We start from the raw sequence: 19,202 nt of genomic DNA, 5'->3' as shown, positions 1-19,202 counted from the left end.
ATGATGAAGATGGAAATTGTAGTGATTCATATAATAATAATGATTTCTTCACTCACCAAAGACCCTGCTGTTATTAGCACATCAAAGACCAAACAATACACTCTAACAGTACTGTTCCATATAATCAACAAAGTCATTATTAAGAGACAGTCATGTTTTAAAGTAGACTTATCTCCTAAAGTCTCCTCTTCCCTCCTCCTCTCCAGCTCTGACATGCCCCCCCAACAGTCAGTACGTGCCCTGTGCCGCCCCTTGCCAGCCCACCTGTGCCTCCAGACCCTCCACAGGGTGTGATGCTCCCTGTTCAGAGGGCTGTGTGTGTGACCCTGGTTACGTCCTCAGCGCCGGGGACTGTGTCAAAGAGAACTCCTGTGGCTGCAAAGACACTAACGGACAGTACTACGAGGTGAGTGTGTTGTGTGTGTCGGGTGATGGACTTTGTGTGTGTGACGTGTATGTAACCAACCAGCAACCATCCACTGATTAACTATTGTCTCTCCATCCATCTCTCCTCCTTCCCTCCCTCCCTCCAGCCTGGTGAGGAGTGGTACGTGGAGGACTGTAAGCTGAAATGTTATTGTAACGCTCCCTTCGTCACCTGCAATCCTTCTGATTGCCCTCCAATGCACGAGTGTAAGGTCCAGGGTGGAGAGCTGGACTGCTACCCTACAAGTAAGTTCCCTGACATAAACAGTCCGTACAAACACCCACACACACTCATAATGGTGTTTTGACGTCTGAGGTCTTGGATGGTAGGGTAGGTGACCAGGCTGTGACCATATGAGTTGACCAGACAGCACAAACAGATCTGAGACTTGGCTATAATATCTTTCTCTCTTATGTCTCATGCTGTCTCCCTCTGTCCCTCAGCCCCAACTACAGTCAAACCAACTACTCCCATACCAACTACACCTAAACCAACTACTGCCAAACCTACTACCACAAAACCACCAGGTGAAATTAACAGACAATCATCTGTTCTCATTCTTACGATCAGAATCAGAAACCGCTTTCTGTATTTGCACAAATCAGTTAATTGGTAACCAAATAATTCCTGATACTAACCCCTTGTCTCCCTTTCACCACACCCTCTTACCGTCTCTTCTTTGCCTCCCCCATCCTCCTCTCCCTCTCTCCCCCAACAGTGACGTGCCCTCCCAATGCTGAGTACATAGAGTGTGGCCCAGCCTGCATCCCCAGCTGTAAGGAACCCTCCACCAACTGCACTGGCTCCTGTATCAGTGCGTGTTTCTGTAAGCCAGGCTTTGTGTTCAAAGGCAGACGCTGTGTCCCCATAGAAACATGTGGCTGTCTGGAGGGAGGTGACTACTATGAGGTACGAGACCATCTGGGATTGTTAGTCTGTGGTTAAGAATGTACTTTGTGATAGAATATGACACAATAGAATGTGATATACAATATTGTGTATGATATACCATACAGCATACCAAACGATATATGATACACGATATACGATGTGATACACAATATGATACGATATCATACGATACGGTACTTTTACTGTCCAGAATGTCCACTCATTTGGATATTGATAGTACTCCTCTCAGCACATCACAAATATACTTTAAAAATGACCAACAACATAAGGAACACACACATACATTCACAGAATGCACAAATAAACTTTACAAAAAAATGAATGGGCAAACAACATGTTAATAATTCCTCTCTCCCCGTCTCTGTCCTTTTAGCCAGGAGAGATCATCTTTGGTGACGGCTGCTCCAAGCTTTGTCGTTGTGCTGGAAACTACATCCTGGACTGTGTGGACAACTCCTGCTCTCCCACGGAGGAGTGTCGCAACGGAGCCTGCTATCCCAAAGGTACTGTTAGCTGAGTTATAATAACTTGTATTAGCAAAGTTATCATAACTTGTATTAGCAAAGTTATCATATTAGCTGAGTTACCAAAGTTAACAAACTTGTAATAGTTCAGTTATCACAACTTGTAATAGCTCAGTTATCATAACTTGTAATAGCTCAGTTATCATAACTTGTAATAGCTAAGTTATAAGAACTTGAATTAGCTGAGTTTTTATTTTACCTTTATTTAACTAGGCAAGTCAGTTAAAACTTCTTCAGGATTGGTTGGTCCCCACCAAGCAAACGTAGGCTAATGCGATAAGCATGAGGTTGTAAGTAGCAAGAACATTTCCCAGGACATAGACATATCTGACATTGGCAGAAAGCTTAAATTCTTGTTAACCTCTTACATCTAGACGTTCCGCTAGCGGAACACCTGCTCCAATATCCAATGATAGGTGTGGCGCGAATGACAAATTCCTCAAAAATACAAAAACTTCCATTTTTCAAACATATGACTATTTCACAGCATTTTAAAGACAAGACTCTCCTTTATCTAACCACACTGTCTGATTTCAAAAAGGCTTTACAGCGAAAGCAAAACATTAGATTATGTCAGCAGAGTACCAAGCCAGAAATAATCAGACACCCATTTTTCAAGCTAGCATATAATGTCACAAAAACCCAGAAGACAGCTAAATGCAGCACTAACCTTTGATGATCTTCATCAGATGACACACCTAGGACATTGTTATACAATACATGCATGTTTTCTTCAATCAAGTTCATATTTATATCAAAAAACAGCTTTTTACATTAGCATGTGACGTTCAGAACTAGCAAACTTCGGGAGGAATTTGCTAACATTTTACTAAATTACTCACGATAAACGTTCACAAAAAGCATAACAATTATTTTAAGAATTATAGATACAGAACTCCTCTATGCACTCGATATGTCCGATTTTAAAATAGCTTTTTGGTGAAAGCACATTTTGCAATATTCTAAGTACATAGCCCAGGCATCACGGGCTAGCTATTTAGACACCCGGCAGGTTTAGCCTTCACCAAAATCAGATTTACTATTATAAAAGTTTGATTACCTTTTGTTGTCTTCGTCAGAATGCACTCCCAGGACTGCTACTTCAATAACAAATGTTGGTTTGGTCCAAAATAATCCATCGTTATATCCAAATTGCGGCGTTTTGTTAGTGCGTTCCAGACACTATCTGAAAGGGTAAATAAGGGTCGTGCGCATGGCGCAATTCGTGACCAAAAAAATCTAAATATTCCATTAAAGTACTTCGAAGCATGTCAACCGCTGTTTAAAATCAATTTTTATGCCATTTTTCTCGTAAAAAAGCGATAATATTCCGACCGGGAATGTCCATTTAGCTAAACAGAGGAAAGTAAACAAAGCTTTCGGTCGACGCGGGCACGAGCCTGAGTCTCACAGTACTGTAACCAGCCACTACCCAAACGCGCTACTTTTTTTCAGCCAGAGCCTGCAAAGCCACGATTCAGCTTTTTACCGCCTTCTGAGACCCTATGGCAGCCGTAGGAAGTGTCACGGGACAGATAAGATCCTCACTCTTCAATAAACAGAGACAAGAAGAACGACACCTTGTCAGACAGGCCACTTCCTGAATGAAACCTTATCAGATTTTGGCCTGCCAAATGAGTTCTGTTATACTCACAGACACCATTCAAACAGTTTTAGAAACTTTAGGGTGTTTTCTATCCATATGTAATAAGTATATGCATATTCTAGTTACTGGGTAGGAGTGGTAACCAGATTAAATCGGGTACGTTTTTTATCCAGCCGTGAAAATACTGCCCCCTAGCCATAACAGGTTAATCTAACTGCACTGTCCAATTTACAGTGTCTATTACAGTGAAAGAATACCATGCTATTGTTTGAGGAGAGTGCACAGTTTTGAAAAAAACGGTTGGTTTTTTCTTTGTATTATCTTTTACCTGATCTAATGTGTTATCTTGTCCTACATTCCTTTCACATTTCCACAAACTACAAAGTATTTCCTTTCAAATGGTACCAAGAATATGCATATCCTTGCTTTAGTGCCTGAGTTACAGGCAGTTAGATTTGGGTATATCATTTTAGGCGAAAATTGAAAAAAAGGGGTCAATACTTAAGAGGTTTTTAAGAACAAATTTTTATTTACAATGACGGCGGGTTAACTGCCTTGTTCAGGGAAAGAACAACAGACTTTTACCTTGTCAGCTCGGGGATTCAATCTAGCAACCTTTCGGTTACTGGCCCAACGATCTAACCACTAGGCTACCTGCAGCCCCAGTTATCATAACTTGTATTAGCTCCGTGATCATAAGTTGTCTTAGCTCAGTTATCATAACTTGTATTAGCTAATTTATCAGATCTTGTATTAGCTCAGTTATCATAACTTGTATTAGCTCCCTTATCTTTACTTGTATTGGCTCAGTTATCATGAATTGTGTTTGCTAAGTTATCACCACTTATATTAGCTGAGATATCTTAACTTCTCTTTCAACAGATAGCATAAGTTGTATTAGCTCAGTTATTGTATTAGCTCAGTTGTCATAACTTGTATTAGCTCAGTTATCATCACTTATATAAAGATGAAAGGCTTTTCAAATCAATTATATTGGTAAGGAGTTCCATCGTGAAACCCATGGGAACATCCAACCTACAGTAAAGTGGATCGTTCCTAGAGTTTGATTCCTAGCTATGCAAACAGACAGCCTTGTTTACAGTATACATGTATTATGTGCAGCTTGGAAAACACTATTTACATTTTGTCAGGCATCATTTGGTGAAAACAATAACCCAACTATGTGAACACTGAGTCCGTATTATTTCCATCAGCCAATTACTAATCTCACTCCCAACTTTATAATCACTATTCCCCCCCAGACACCTCTACCTGTATCGCATCTGGTGACCCTCACTACACCACCTTCGACAAGAAGAAGTACAACTTCATGGGGAACTGCAGCTACCTGATGTCAGAGCCCTGTAACCACACGTCAGTGCCTCACTACGAGGTGCATGCTGACAACGAGAACCGCTTCAACAAACCAACCATCTCCTACCTGAAGGCTGTGCATGTGTACGTGCGTGGGGTGAAGATCTCCATCTTGAAGGGAGGCACCGTGCAGGTGAGAGAGAGAGGGATTGATGGAGGGATAGGGTTGGGGGTAGAGAGAAGAAGAGATGAGGAAGACATTTGAAAATGTTTAAAAACGTAACAATGGAAAGAAATACTGATAAAATGCAGAGCCCTGCATGTACGCATTCAATATAAAGTAACGTACACAGTCAAGAACAGTTTGTCATTGTATTCAATAAATCTTTATTGTCACCGAAGGGAATTTCCTGAGCAGCATTAAATGCATAAAATTCATACAAAACACAGAACAGCTTATAAAGAGGAAGCTAAAAAACATGAAAAAAGAAATGCCCCTCACTAACACATGTCTGTGTCCTCTTCTCCTCCTAGTTGAATGGTATCAATGTGAACATCCCACTGACCCCAGCTACAGGCGTGTCTGTTTTGAAGTCTGGTAAACACTACACTGTAGCCATGGACTTTGGTGTGACCGTACGATATGACGGAAACCACTACATGGACATCAAGGTCATCAAGGAGTGAGTCAAAACTGCTTATGCAGCTTGGTTTCTCTACTACAGTTTTGGTGACCCCGACATGATATACCATTAACCTCTATGGGCTAGGTGGGACGCAAGCGTCCCACCCGTGGTGCACTCCATCAACAGCAGGTGCATTTCAAGAGCGGCAAATTTGAATCCAAATAAATGTCAAAATTCAAATTTTTCAAACATACAACTATTTTACACCCTTTGAAAGATAAACATCTCCTTAATCTAACCACGTTTTACGATTTCAAAAGGTTTTACGGCGAAAGCATAAATTTAGAGTATGTTAGGACTACATTTACAAGAGTTGTGTGTAATGTTGTGCCAATTCAAAGACAGGCGTCACCAAAACCATAAATCAGCTAAAATTATGCACTAACCTTTTACAATCTCCAACAGATGACACTCCTAGGACATTGTGTTAGACAATGCATGCATTTTTAGTTCTATCAAGTTCATATTTATATCCAAAAACAGCGTTTTACTGTGGCGTTGATGTTCAGGAAATCGTTTCCCTCCAATAACCGGCATTCAAGTCAGCACCACAAATTAAATAATTAAAATTAGAAAACATTGGTAAAATATTATATTGTCAATTAAAGAATTATAGATTTACATCTCTTGAACGCAATCAACTTGCCAGATTTAAAAATAACCTTACTGGGAAATCACACTTTGCAATAATCTGAGCACTGCGCCCAGAAAAATACGCGTTGCGATACAGACTAGCCGCCATGTTGGGGAGATCTAAAATCGAAAATACTATGTAAATAATCCATTACCTTTGATTCTCTTCATCAGATGTCACTTCCAGGTATCACAGGTCCATAACGAATGTAGTTTTGTTCAAAAAAGCTCATCATTTATGTCCAAAAATCTCCGTCTTGTTAGCACATGATCTAAGCCCGCCGGACTTCACTTCATGAACGAGGGGAAAAAATATATTTACGTTCGTTCAAACATGTCAAACGTTGTATAGCATAAATCATTAGGGCCTTTTTTAACCAGAACATGAATAATATTCAAGGTGGACGAATGCATTCTCTTTTATAACGTATTGGAACGAGGGTACCCAACATGAACTCGCGCGCCAGGTGTCTAATGGGCCATCATCGTTCCATGGCTCTTGTTCGGTCAGATCTCCCTCCAGAAGACTCAAAACACTTTGTAAAGGCTGGTGACATCTAGTGGAAGCAATAGGAAGTGCCAAAATATTCCTCAGCCCCTGTGTTTTTCAATGGCATAGGTTTAAAGGTAATACAACACATCAGGTATCCACTTCCTGTCAGAAAATGTCTCAGGGTTTTGCCTGCCAAATGAGTTATGTTATACTCACAGACACCATTCAAACAGTTTTAGAAACTTTAGGGTGTTTTCTATCCATATATAATAAGTATATGCATATTCTAGTTACTGGGTAGGATTAGTAACCAGATTAAATCGGGTACATTTTTTTATCCAGCCGTGCAAAAACTGCCCCCCTAGCCCCAACAGGTAAAAATAACCATATAAACACAACATAAAAATGAAAAACAAATAGAAACATCTCACATTGTAATATTTTTATTTTATAACGTTGTCATTAAAATTCTACAAAAATGCTTGACTCATCGGTCTGTTTGCTCCTCTGTATTTAGCTATAAGGACAAGCTGTGTGGACTGTGTGGAGACTACAACGGAAACTCCAACGATGACTTCAGGAAACCCGACGGTTCTCTGACCACCAACCCCAATGACTTTGGACACAGCTGGGTCACAGATCCCAAGTGAGTCATGCCACCAGTTATTCACACACACACACACACACACACACACACACACACACACACACACACACACACACACACACGCACACGCACACGCAGGCACACACACAAAGGCACTCACAAACACACACACATGACTGATTCACCCTGTCTCTGACTCCAGTTGTAACAAGAAGCCCAACACCACCATCCCAGGCTGTACTGATGATGAACTGGACATGTATGAGAGCTCTGGCTATTGCGGCATGCTACTGGACAAGAACGGACCATTCGCTGTCTGTCACCCCAAGGTCAACCCCAATGTGAGTAACTACCGTAATGTGCGGAATATAGTGTCCTACCCAATGTGAGTAATTACTGTAATGTACAGAATATAGGGTCATATCATATTTTGTCTTTAAGATTGTCGTGTCTTTGGCATCATTAAAATTGAAGACATTTTTATCAAATAACTCTCTGTAATTATTATTACGCGATTAAACTGATTAACCTCTTGGGGCTAGGTGGGACGCTAGCGTGCCACCCGTGGTGCACTCCATCAACAGCAGGTGCATTTCAAGAGCGGCAAATTTGAATCCAAATAAATGTCAAAATTCAAATTTTTCAAAAATACAACTATGTTACACCATTTGAAAGATAAACATCTCCTTAATCTAACCACGTTTTACGATTTCAAAAAGGTTTTACGGCGAAAGCATAAATTTAGAGTATGTTAGGACAGTACATTTACAAGAGTTGTGTGTAATGTTTTGTCAAGTCAAAGACAGGGTCACCAAAACCATAAAACCAGCTAAAACGATGCACTAACCTTTTACAATCTCCATCAGATGACACTCCTAGGACATTATGTTAGACAATGCATGCATTTTTAGTTCTATCAAGTTCATATTTACATCCAAAAACAGCGTTTTACTATGGCATTGATGTTGAGGAAATCGTTTCCCTCCAATAACCGGCAGTCAAGTCAGCGTCACAAATTAAATAATTAAAATTAGAAAACATTGGTAAAATATTATATTGTCATTTAAAGAATTATAGATTTACATCTCTTGAACTCAATCAACTTGCCAGATTTCAAAATAACCTTACTGGGAAATCACACTTTGCAATAATCTGAGCACTGCGCCCAGAAAAATACGCGTTGCGATACAGACTAGACGTCATGTTGCGGAGATCTAAAATCGAAAATACTATGTAAATAATCCATTACCTTTGATTCTCTTCATCAGATGTCCTTTCCAGGTATCACAGGTCCATAACGAATGTAGTTTTGTTCAAAAAAGCTCATCATTTATGTCCAAAAATCTCCGTCTCGTTAGCACATGATGTAAGCCAGCCGGACTTCTCGTCATGAACGAGGGGAAAAAATATATTTCCGTTCGTTCAAACATGTCAAACGTTGTATAGCATAAATCATTAGGGCCTTTTTTAACCAGAACATGAATAATATTCAAGGTGGACGAATGCATACTCTTTTATAACGTATTGGAACGAGGGTACCCAACATGAACTAGCGCGCCAGGTGTCTAATGGGACATCAACGTTCCATGGCTCTTGTTCGGTCAGATCTCCCTCCAGAAGACTCAAAACACTTTGTAAAGGCTGGTGACATCTAGTGGAAGCAATAGGAAGTGCCAAAATATTCCTAAACCCCTGTGTTTTTCAATGGGATAAGTTTAAAGTCAATACAACACATCAGGTATCCACTTCCTGTCAGAAAATGTCTCAGGGTTTTGCCTGCCAAATGAGTTCTGTTATACTCACAGACACCATTCAAACAGTTTTGGAAACTTTAGAGTGTTTTCTATCCATATATAATAAGTATATGCATATTCTAGTTACTGGGTAGGATTAGTAACCAGATTAAATCGGGTACATTTTTTTTATCCAGACGTGCAAATGCTGCCCCCTAGACCCAACAGGTTAATCGTGTAACTGTAATTAACTAGGAGGTCGGGGCACCAAGGAAAATATTCATATTACAAAGTTATAATTTTCCTAATATAACTTTCAGATATTATAATATCTGATCTATAAGTCTTCTGATTAATGATGTATTCGTTTACCTCGTCAGTCTCATTCCAAACGTTGTAAATTGTTGGTTATCTGCACGACCCCAGTCTTCACTATGAGTCATCCATACATCATTTGTCTTAAAATCATTTATTTACTAAGTAATTCACAGAAATGCATAACAAACAGTAGATATCGTTACAAGAGATGATAGAGGAATGTGCCCTAGTGGGCTTAACCGGCATGGCGGCTTGTTAGACAAAAGGTTGATAAAAGTTGATAATTATAACAATTGAAATGCTAATTCTTTGCACATGAACGCTCAGTCATTCGGGAACAATTGCAATCAATATATATATTCACGCTCAGTGTGTCGTCGGGATCTTGGTTGAAAAGTTCGTTCTGTTGGAGAGTTTGTTCTCGCGTTCTTTCTCTCTCTCTCGGTTAGAATGGATATTTCAAAGTGACATTCATTAATGTCGTTATAGGACAGATGTTTCGTCGGTCTTCGAAATTCAATGATACCGAATTCCTAGCTGCAGACTAGTAATTAATATCAAAGTCTTGTTATTATTCTGTCAGTATCGATAGTCTAAGAGTTTAACCACGTGGTATGGTAAACCTCTCTGGGCTAGGCGGGACGAATTCGTCCCACCTACGCAACAGCCAGTTGAATCCCGTGGCGCGATTTTCAAATACCTTAGAAATACTATTACTTCAATTTCTCAAACATATGACTATTTTACAGCCATTTAAAGACAAGACTCTCGTTAATCTAACCACACAGTCCGATTTCAAAAAGGCTTTACAACGAAAGCAAAACATTAGATTATGTCAGCAGAGTACCCAGCCAGAAATAATCAGACACCCATTTTTCAAGCTAGCATATAATGTCACAAAAACCCAAACCACAGCTAAATGCAGCACTAACCTTTGATGATCTTCATCAGATGACAACCCTAGGACATTATGTTATACAATACATGCATGTTTTGTTCAATCAAGTTCATATTTATATCAAAAACCAGCTTTTTACATTAGCATGTGACGTTCAGAACTAACATACCCCCGCAAACCTCCGGGGAATTTACAAACAATTTACTAAATTACTCACGATAAACGTTCACAAAAAGCATAACAATTATTTTAAGAATTATAGATACAGAACTCCTCTATGCACTCGATATGTCCGATTTTAAAATAGCTTTTTGGTGAAAGCACATTTTGCAATATTCTAAGTACATAGCCCAGCCATCACGGGCTCGCTATTTAGACACCCAGCAAGTTTAGCCTTCACCAAAATCAGATTTACTATTACAAAAGTTTGATTACCTTTGTTGTCTTTGTCAGAATGCACTCCCAGGACTGCTACTTCAATAGCAAATGTTGGTTTGGTCCAAAATAATCCATCGTTATATCCAAATAGCGGCGTTTTGTTCGTGCGTTCCAGACACTATCCGAAATGGTAAATCAGGGTCGCGAGCATGGCGCAATTCGTGACAAAAAAAATTGTAAATATTCCATTACCGTACTTCGAAGCATGTCAACCGCTGTTTAAAATCTATTTTTATGCCATTTTTCTCGTAAAAAAGCGATAATATTCCGACCGGGAATCTCCTTTTAGGTAAACAGAGGAAAGAAAACAAAGCATTCTGTCGACGCGGGCACGAGCCTGAGTCTCACAGTACTGTAACCAGCCACTACCCAAACGCGCTACTTTTTTCAGCCAGAGCCTGCAAAGCCCCGATTCAGCTTTTTGCCGCCTTCTGAGAGCCCATGTGAGCCGTAGGAAGTGTCACGTAACAGCAGAGATCCTTTGTAATGGATAGAGATGGCAAAGAAGGCCAAGAAATGGTCAGACAGGGTACTTCCTGTACAGAATCTTCTCAGCTTTTGACCTGCCATTTGAGTTCTGTTATACTCACAGACACCATTCAAACAGTTTTAGAAACTTTGGAGTGTTTTCTATCCAAAGCCAATAATTATATGCATATTCTAGTTACTGGGCAGGAGTAGTAACCAGATTAAATCGGGTACGTTTTTTATCCAGCCGTGTCAATACTGCCCCCTAGCCCTAACAGGTTAAAGTTCAGTAAGAGGAAGGCATGGTCAAACCTTCAGCCAACTCGTAATGGAGTGGAGGCTCGGTCTGGTGATAGAAGCCCTGGGTGGGGGTTATATTCGGAATAACAGAAAAGGGCTGTGTCATGATGCCAGGTCCCGTCTGTACATGGGGGCGTGCCGATAACTTGGTGAAACTTTAAACAGAAATACAATTCTCTCACATTAACATCTTACAAGCATCCCAACATATTCCCAATTGCTTTATCCTTATTCATTCATTTTTATACAACCATTAGATGTAAGTCTCACAACTGAGGCTATTATATAAACAGCGCCATGGTAATATGGCCGTATTGTCTCTCATGAGCTTCACAAAATTGTACCTAACGGACCAGTTCGTAGCTGGAATCTTCACCGATCTTTCATACCTTCTCCAAAACATAAATGTCGTTCGGTTCTCCAATTCTGTGAAGTGGAAGAACCCCTTGGTTCTTTCTATGAAACCCACTCTGTCTCCATACCGTGGCCATGAGGCAGGACATTCTCTTAGGAATTTACGACCGCTCTCACAGAGCCTGGGTGTGGGAGACAGAGGTAGGGGGATGGTGCATAGAAAACCCAAAGAGGGCAATGTCATGACAAGATTAAACAAAACTTTGTTTAATGTGTGAAATCTCACCCCCAAGAAGACATTTTGTGAATGTATAGACATATTTAGTGCAGAAATGTTTAAATACGCTTCATTGAATTCAATTCAAACAACTTTGTCACTTAAGTAACCAAACCTACAAGCTTTGTGTGCAAGTCGAAGACAAGCGTATGTTTATGTGTGTCTATTTCAGAGTTTCTTCAAGGACTGTCTGTTTGACCTGTGCGAGCTGGATGGTGCTCAACCCATCCTGTGTGAGTCCATCGAGTCGTACGTCAATGACTGTCAGGACCGAGGAGTCACCATCGGAACCTGGAGGAACAGCACCTTCTGCCGTGAGTACAGATCAATGTTGGGGTCAATTCCATTTCCATTCCAGTCATTTCACAAAGTAAACCAAATTCTCATTCCAAATGTCCCTCACTGAAAAGCATTAAAGAGAATTGGAATTGGTATTTCAAAGTGCTTCCTGAATTGACTGGAATTGAAATGGAATAGACCCCAACCCTGGTACAGATACATGTTATACGTAATAATAACAAGGAAGAGACGGATATTGATGATGAAGATGGAAATTGTAGTGATTCATATAATAATAATGATTTCTTCACTCACCAAAGACCCTGCTGTTATTAGCACATCAAAGACCAAACAATACACTCTAACAGTACTGTTCCATATAATCAACAAAGTCATTATTAAGAGACAGTCATGTTTTAAAGTAGACTTATCTCCTAAAGTCTCCTCTTCCCTCCTCCTCTCCAGCTCTGACATGCCCCCCCCAACAGTCAGTACGTGCCCTGTGCCGCCCCTTGCCAGCCCACCTGTGCCTCCAGACCCTCCACAGGGTGTGATGCTCCCTGTTCAGAGGGCTGTGTGTGTGACCCTGGTTACGTCCTCAGCGCCGGGGACTGTGTCAAAGAGAACTCCTGTGGCTGCAAAGACACTAACGGACAGTACTACGAGGTGAGTGTGTTGTGTGTGTCGGGTGATGGACTTTGTGTGTGTGACGTGTATGTAACCAACCAGCAACCATCCACTGATTAACTATTGTCTCTCCATCCATCTCTCCTCCTTCCCTCCCTCCCTCCAGCCTGGTGAGGAGTGGTACGTGGAGGACTGTAAGCTGAAATGTTATTGTAACGCTCCCTTCGTCACCTGCAATCCTTCTGATTGCCCTCCAATGCACGAGTGTAAGGTCCAGGGTGGAGAGCTGGACTGCTACCCTACAAGTAAGTTCCCTGACATAAACAGTCCGTACAAACACCCACACACACTCATAATGGTGTTTTGACGTCTGAGGTCTTGGATGGTAGGGTAGGTGACCAGGCTGTGACCATATGAGTTGACCAGACAGCACAAACAGATCTGAGACTTGGCTATAATATCTTTCTCTCTTATGTCTCATGCTGTCTCCCTCTGTCCCTCAGCCCCAACTACAGTCAAACCAACTACTCCCATACCAACTACACCTAAACCAACTACTGCCAAACCTACTACCACAAAACCACCAGGTGAAATTAACAGACAATCATCTGTTCTCATTCTTACGATCAGAATCAGAAACCGCTTTCTGTATTTGCACAAATCAGTTAATTGGTAACCAAATAATTCCTGATACTAACCCCTTGTCTCCCTTTCACCACACCCTCTTACCGTCTCTTCTTTGCCTCCCCCCATCCTCCTCTCCCTCTCTCCCCCAACAGTGACGTGCCCTCCCAATGCTGAGTACATAGAGTGTGGCCCAGCCTGCATCCCCAGCTGTAAGGAACCCTCCACCAACTGCACTGGCTCCTGTATCAGTGCGTGTTTCTGTAAGCCAGGCTTTGTGTTCAAAGGCAGACGCTGTGTCCCCATAGAAACATGTGGCTGTCTGGAGGGAGGTGACTACTATGAGGTACGAGACCATCTGGGATTGTTAGTCTGTGGTTAAGAATGTACTTTGTGATAGAATATGACACAATAGAATGTGATATACAATATTGTGTATGATATACCATACAGCATACCAAACGATATATGATACACGATATACGATGTGATACACAATATGATACGATATCATACGATACGGTACTTTTACTGTCCAGAATGTCCACTCATTTGGATATTGATAGTACTCCTCTCAGCACATCACAAATATACTTTAAAAATGACCAACAACATAAGGAACACACACATACATTCACAGAATGCACAAATAAACTTTACAAAAAAATGAATGGGCAAACAACATGTTAATAATTCCTCTCTCCCCGTCTCTGTCCTTTTAGCCAGGAGAGATCATCTTTGGTGACGGCTGCTCCAAGCTTTGTCGTTGTGCTGGAAACTACATCCTGGACTGTGTGGACAACTCCTGCTCTCCCACGGAGGAGTGTCGCAACGGAGCCTGCTATCCCAAAGGTACTGTTAGCTGAGTTATAATAACTTGTAATAGCTCAGTTATCATAACTTGTAATAGCTCAGTTATCATAACTTGTAATAGCTCAGTTATTATAACTTGTAATAGCTCAGTTTTCATAACTTGTAATAGCTAAGTTTTATGAACTTGAATTAGCTGAGTTTTTATTTTACCTTTATTTAACTAGGCAAGTCAGTTAAAACTTCTTCAGGATTGGTTGGTCCCCACCAAGCAAACGTAGGCTAATGCGATAAGCATGAGGTTGTAAGTAGCAAGAACATTTCCCAGGACATAGACATATCTGACATTGGCAGAAAGCTTAAATTCTTGTTCATCTAACTGCACTGTCCAATTTACAGTGTCTATTACAGTGAAAGAATACCATGCTATTGTTTGAGGAGAGTGCACAGTTTTGAACATTAAAAGTTATTAAATAAGAAAATAGGCACATTTGGGCAGTCTTGATACAACATTTTGAACAGAAATACAATGGTTCATTGGATCAGTCTGAAACGTTGCACATACACTGCTGCCATCTACTGGACAAAATCTAAATCGCAGCTGGGCTGGAATAATACATTATGGCCTTTCTCTTGCATTTCAAACATGATGGTACAAAAAATACAAAAAAAACGGTTGGTTTTTTCTTTGTATTATCTTTTACCTGATCTAATGTGTTATCTTGTCCTACATTCCTTTCACATTTCCACAAACTACAAAGTATTTCCTTTCAAATGGTACCAAGAATATGCATATCCTTGCTTTAGTGCCTGAGTTACAGGCAGTTAGATTTGGGTATATCATTTTAGGCGAAAATTGAAAAAAAGGGGTCAATACTTAAGAGGTTTTTAAGAACAAATTTTTATTTACAATGACGGCGGGTTAACTGCCTTGTTCAGGGAAAGAACAACAGACTTTTACCTTGTCAGCTCGGGGATTCAATCTAGCAACCTTTCGGTTACTGGCCCAACGATCTAACCACTAGGCTACCTGCAGCCCCAGTTATCATAACTTGTATTAGCTCCGTGATCATAAGTTGTCTTAGCTCAGTTATCATAACTTGTATTAGCTAATTTATCAGATCTTGTATTAGCTCAGTTATCATAACTTGTATTAGCTCCCTTATCTTTACTTGTATTGGCTCAGTTATCATGAATTGTGTTTGCTAAGTTATCACCACTTATATTAGCTGAGATATCTTAACTTCTCTTTCAACAGATAGCATAAGTTGTATTAGCTCAGTTATTGTATTAGCTCAGTTGTCATAACTTGTATTAGCTCAGTTATCATCACTTATATAAAGATGAAAGGCTTTTCAAATCAATTATATTGGTAAGGAGTTCCATCGTGAAACCCATGGGAACATCCAACCTACAGTAAAGTGGATCGTTCCTAGAGTTTGATTCCTAGCTATGCAAACAGACAGCCTTGTTTACAGTATACATGTATTATGTGCAGCTTGGAAAACACTATTTACATTTTGTCAGGCATCATTTGGTGAAAACAATAACCCAACTATGTGAACACTGAGTCCGTATTATTTCCATCAGCCAATTACTAATCTCACTCCCAACTTTATAATCACTATTCCCCCCCAGACACCTCTACCTGTATCGCATCTGGTGACCCTCACTACACCACCTTCGACAAGAAGAAGTACAACTTCATGGGGAACTGCAGCTACCTGATGTCAGAGCCCTGTAACCACACGTCAGTGCCTCACTACGAGGTGCATGCTGACAACGAGAACCGCTTCAACAAACCAACCATCTCCTACCTGAAGGCTGTGCATGTGTACGTGCGTGGGGTGAAGATCTCCATCTTGAAGGGAGGCACCGTGCAGGTGAGAGAGAGAGGGATTGATGGAGGGATAGGGTTGGGGGTAGAGAGAAGAAGAGATGAGGAAGACATTTGAAAATGTTTAAAAACGTAACAATGGAAAGAAATACTGATAAAATGCAGAGCCCTGCATGTACGCATTCAATATAAAGTAACGTACACAGTCAAGAACAGTTTGTCATTGTATTCAATAAATCTTTATTGTCACCGAAGGGAATTTCCTGAGCAGCATTAAATGCATAAAATTCATACAAAACACAGAACAGCTTATAAAGAGGAAGCTAAAAAACATGAAAAAGAAATGCCCCTCACTAACACATGTCTGTGTCCTCTTCTCCTCCTAGTTGAATGGTATCAATGTGAACATCCCACTGACCCCAGCTACAGGCGTGTCTGTTTTGAAGTCTGGTAAACACTACACTGTAGCCATGGACTTTGGTGTGACCGTACGATATGACGGAAACCACTACATGGACATCAAGGTCATCAAGGAGTGAGTCAAAACTGCTTATGCAGCTTGGTTTCTCTACTACAGTTTTGGTGACCCCGACATGATATACCATTAACCTCTATGGGCTAGGTGGGACGCAAGCGTCCCACCCGTGGTGCACTCCATCAACAGCAGGTGCATTTCAAGAGCGGCAAATTTGAATCCAAATAAATGTCAAAATTCAAATTTTTCAAACATACAACTATTTTACACCCTTTGAAAGATAAACATCTCCTTAATCTAACCACGTTTTACGATTTCAAAAAGGTTTTACGGCGAAAGCATAAATTTAGAGTATGTTAGGACTACATTTACAAGAGTTGTGTGTAATGTTGTGCCAATTCAAAGACAGGCGTCACCAAAACCATAAATCAGCTAAAATTATGCACTAACCTTTTACAATCTCCAACAGATGACACTCCTAGGACATTGTGTTAGACAATGCATGCATTTTTAGTTCTATCAAGTTCATATTTATATCCAAAAACAGCGTTTTACTGTGGCGTTGATGTTCAGGAAATCGTTTCCCTCCAATAACCGGCATTCAAGTCAGCACCACAAATTAAATAATTAAAATTAGAAAACATTGGTAAAATATTATATTGTCAATTAAAGAATTATAGATTTACATCTCTTGAACGCAATCAACTTGCCAGATTTAAAAATAACCTTACTGGGAAATCACACTTTGCAATAATCTGAGCACTGCGCCCAGAAAAATACGCGTTGCGATACAGACTAGCCGCCATGTTGGGGAGATCTAAAATCGAAAATACTATGTAAATAATCCATTACCTTTGATTCTCTTCATCAGATGTCACTTCCAGGTATCACAGGTCCATAACGAATGTAGTTTTGTTCAAAAAAGCTCATCATTTATGTCCAAAAATCTCCGTCTTGTTAGCACATGATCTAAGCCCGCCGGACTTCACTTCATGAACGAGGGGAAAAAATATATTTACGTTCGTTCAAACATGTCAAACGTTGTATAGCATAAATCATTAGGGCCTTTTTAACCAGAACATGAATAATATTCAAGGTGGACGAATGCATTCTCTTTTATAACGTATTGGAACGAGGGTACCCAACATGAACTCGCGCGCCAGGTGTCTAATGGGCCATCATCGTTCCATGGCTCTTGTTCGGTCAGATCTCCCTCCAGAAGACTCAAAACACTTTGTAAAGGCTGGTGACATCTAGTGGAAGCAATAGGAAGTGCCAAAATATTCCTCAGCCCCTGTGTTTTTCAATGGCATAGGTTTAAAGGTAATACAACACATCAGGTATCCACTTCCTGTCAGAAAATGTCTCAGGGTTTTGCCTGCCAAATGAGTTATGTTATACTCACAGACACCATTCAAACAGTTTTAGAAACTTTAGGGTGTTTTCTATCCATATATAATAAGTATATGCATATTCTAGTTACTGGGTAGGATTAGTAACCAGATTAAATCGGGTACATTTTTTTATCCAGCCGTGCAAAAACTGCCCCCTAGCCCCAACAGGTAAAAATAACCATATAAACACAACATAAAAATGAAAAACAAATAGAAACATCTCACATTGTAATATTTTTATTTTATAACGTTGTCATTAAAATTCTACAAAAATGCTTGACTCATCGGTCTGTTTGCTCCTCTGTATTTAGCTATAAGGACAAGCTGTGTGGACTGTGTGGAGACTACAACGGAAACTCCAACGATGACTTCAGGAAACCCGACGGTTCTCTGACCACCAACCCCAATGACTTTGGACACAGCTGGGTCACAGATCCCAAGTGAGTCATGCCACCAGTTATTCACACACACACACACACACACACACACACACACACACACACACACACACACACACACACACGCACACGCACACGCAGGCACACACACAAAGGCACTCACAAACACACACACATGACTGATTCACCCTGTCTCTGACTCCAGTTGTAACAAGAAGCCCAACACCACCATCCCAGGCTGTACTGATGATGAACTGGACATGTATGAGAGCTCTGGCTATTGCGGCATGCTACTGGACAAGAACGGACCATTCGCTGTCTGTCACCCCAAGGTCAACCCCAATGTGAGTAACTACCGTAATGTGCGGAATATAGTGTCCTACCCAATGTGAGTAATTACTGTAATGTACAGAATATAGGGTCATATCATATTTTGTCTTTAAGATTGTCGTGTCTTTGGCATCATTAAAATTGAAGACATTTTTATCAAATAACTCTCTGTAATTATTATTACGCGATTAAACTGATTAACCTCTTGGGGCTAGGTGGGACGCTAGCGTGCCACCCGTGGTGCACTCCATCAACAGCAGGTGCATTTCAAGAGCGGCAAATTTGAATCCAAATAAATGTCAAAATTCAAATTTTTCAAAAATACAACTATGTTACACCATTTGAAAGATAAACATCTCCTTAATCTAACCACGTTTTACGATTTCAAAAAGGTTTTACGGCGAAAGCATAAATTTAGAGTATGTTAGGACAGTACATTT

The 19,202-nt window shown here is 40.4% G+C and overlaps 1 pseudogene; it reads left to right on the top strand.

Moving 5' to 3' along the window:
- The window catches only part of LOC106577901 (IgGFc-binding protein-like), a 117,019-nt pseudogene that overhangs the window by 19,833 nt on the left and 77,984 nt on the right, over positions 1-19,202 (top strand).

Source organism: Salmo salar, chromosome ssa18 (assembly GCF_905237065.1).
Source record: "Salmo salar chromosome ssa18, Ssal_v3.1, whole genome shotgun sequence".
Classification (NCBI taxonomy): domain Eukaryota; kingdom Metazoa; phylum Chordata; class Actinopteri; order Salmoniformes; family Salmonidae; genus Salmo; species Salmo salar.
This window is presented reverse-complemented; position numbering and strand designations above follow the sequence as displayed.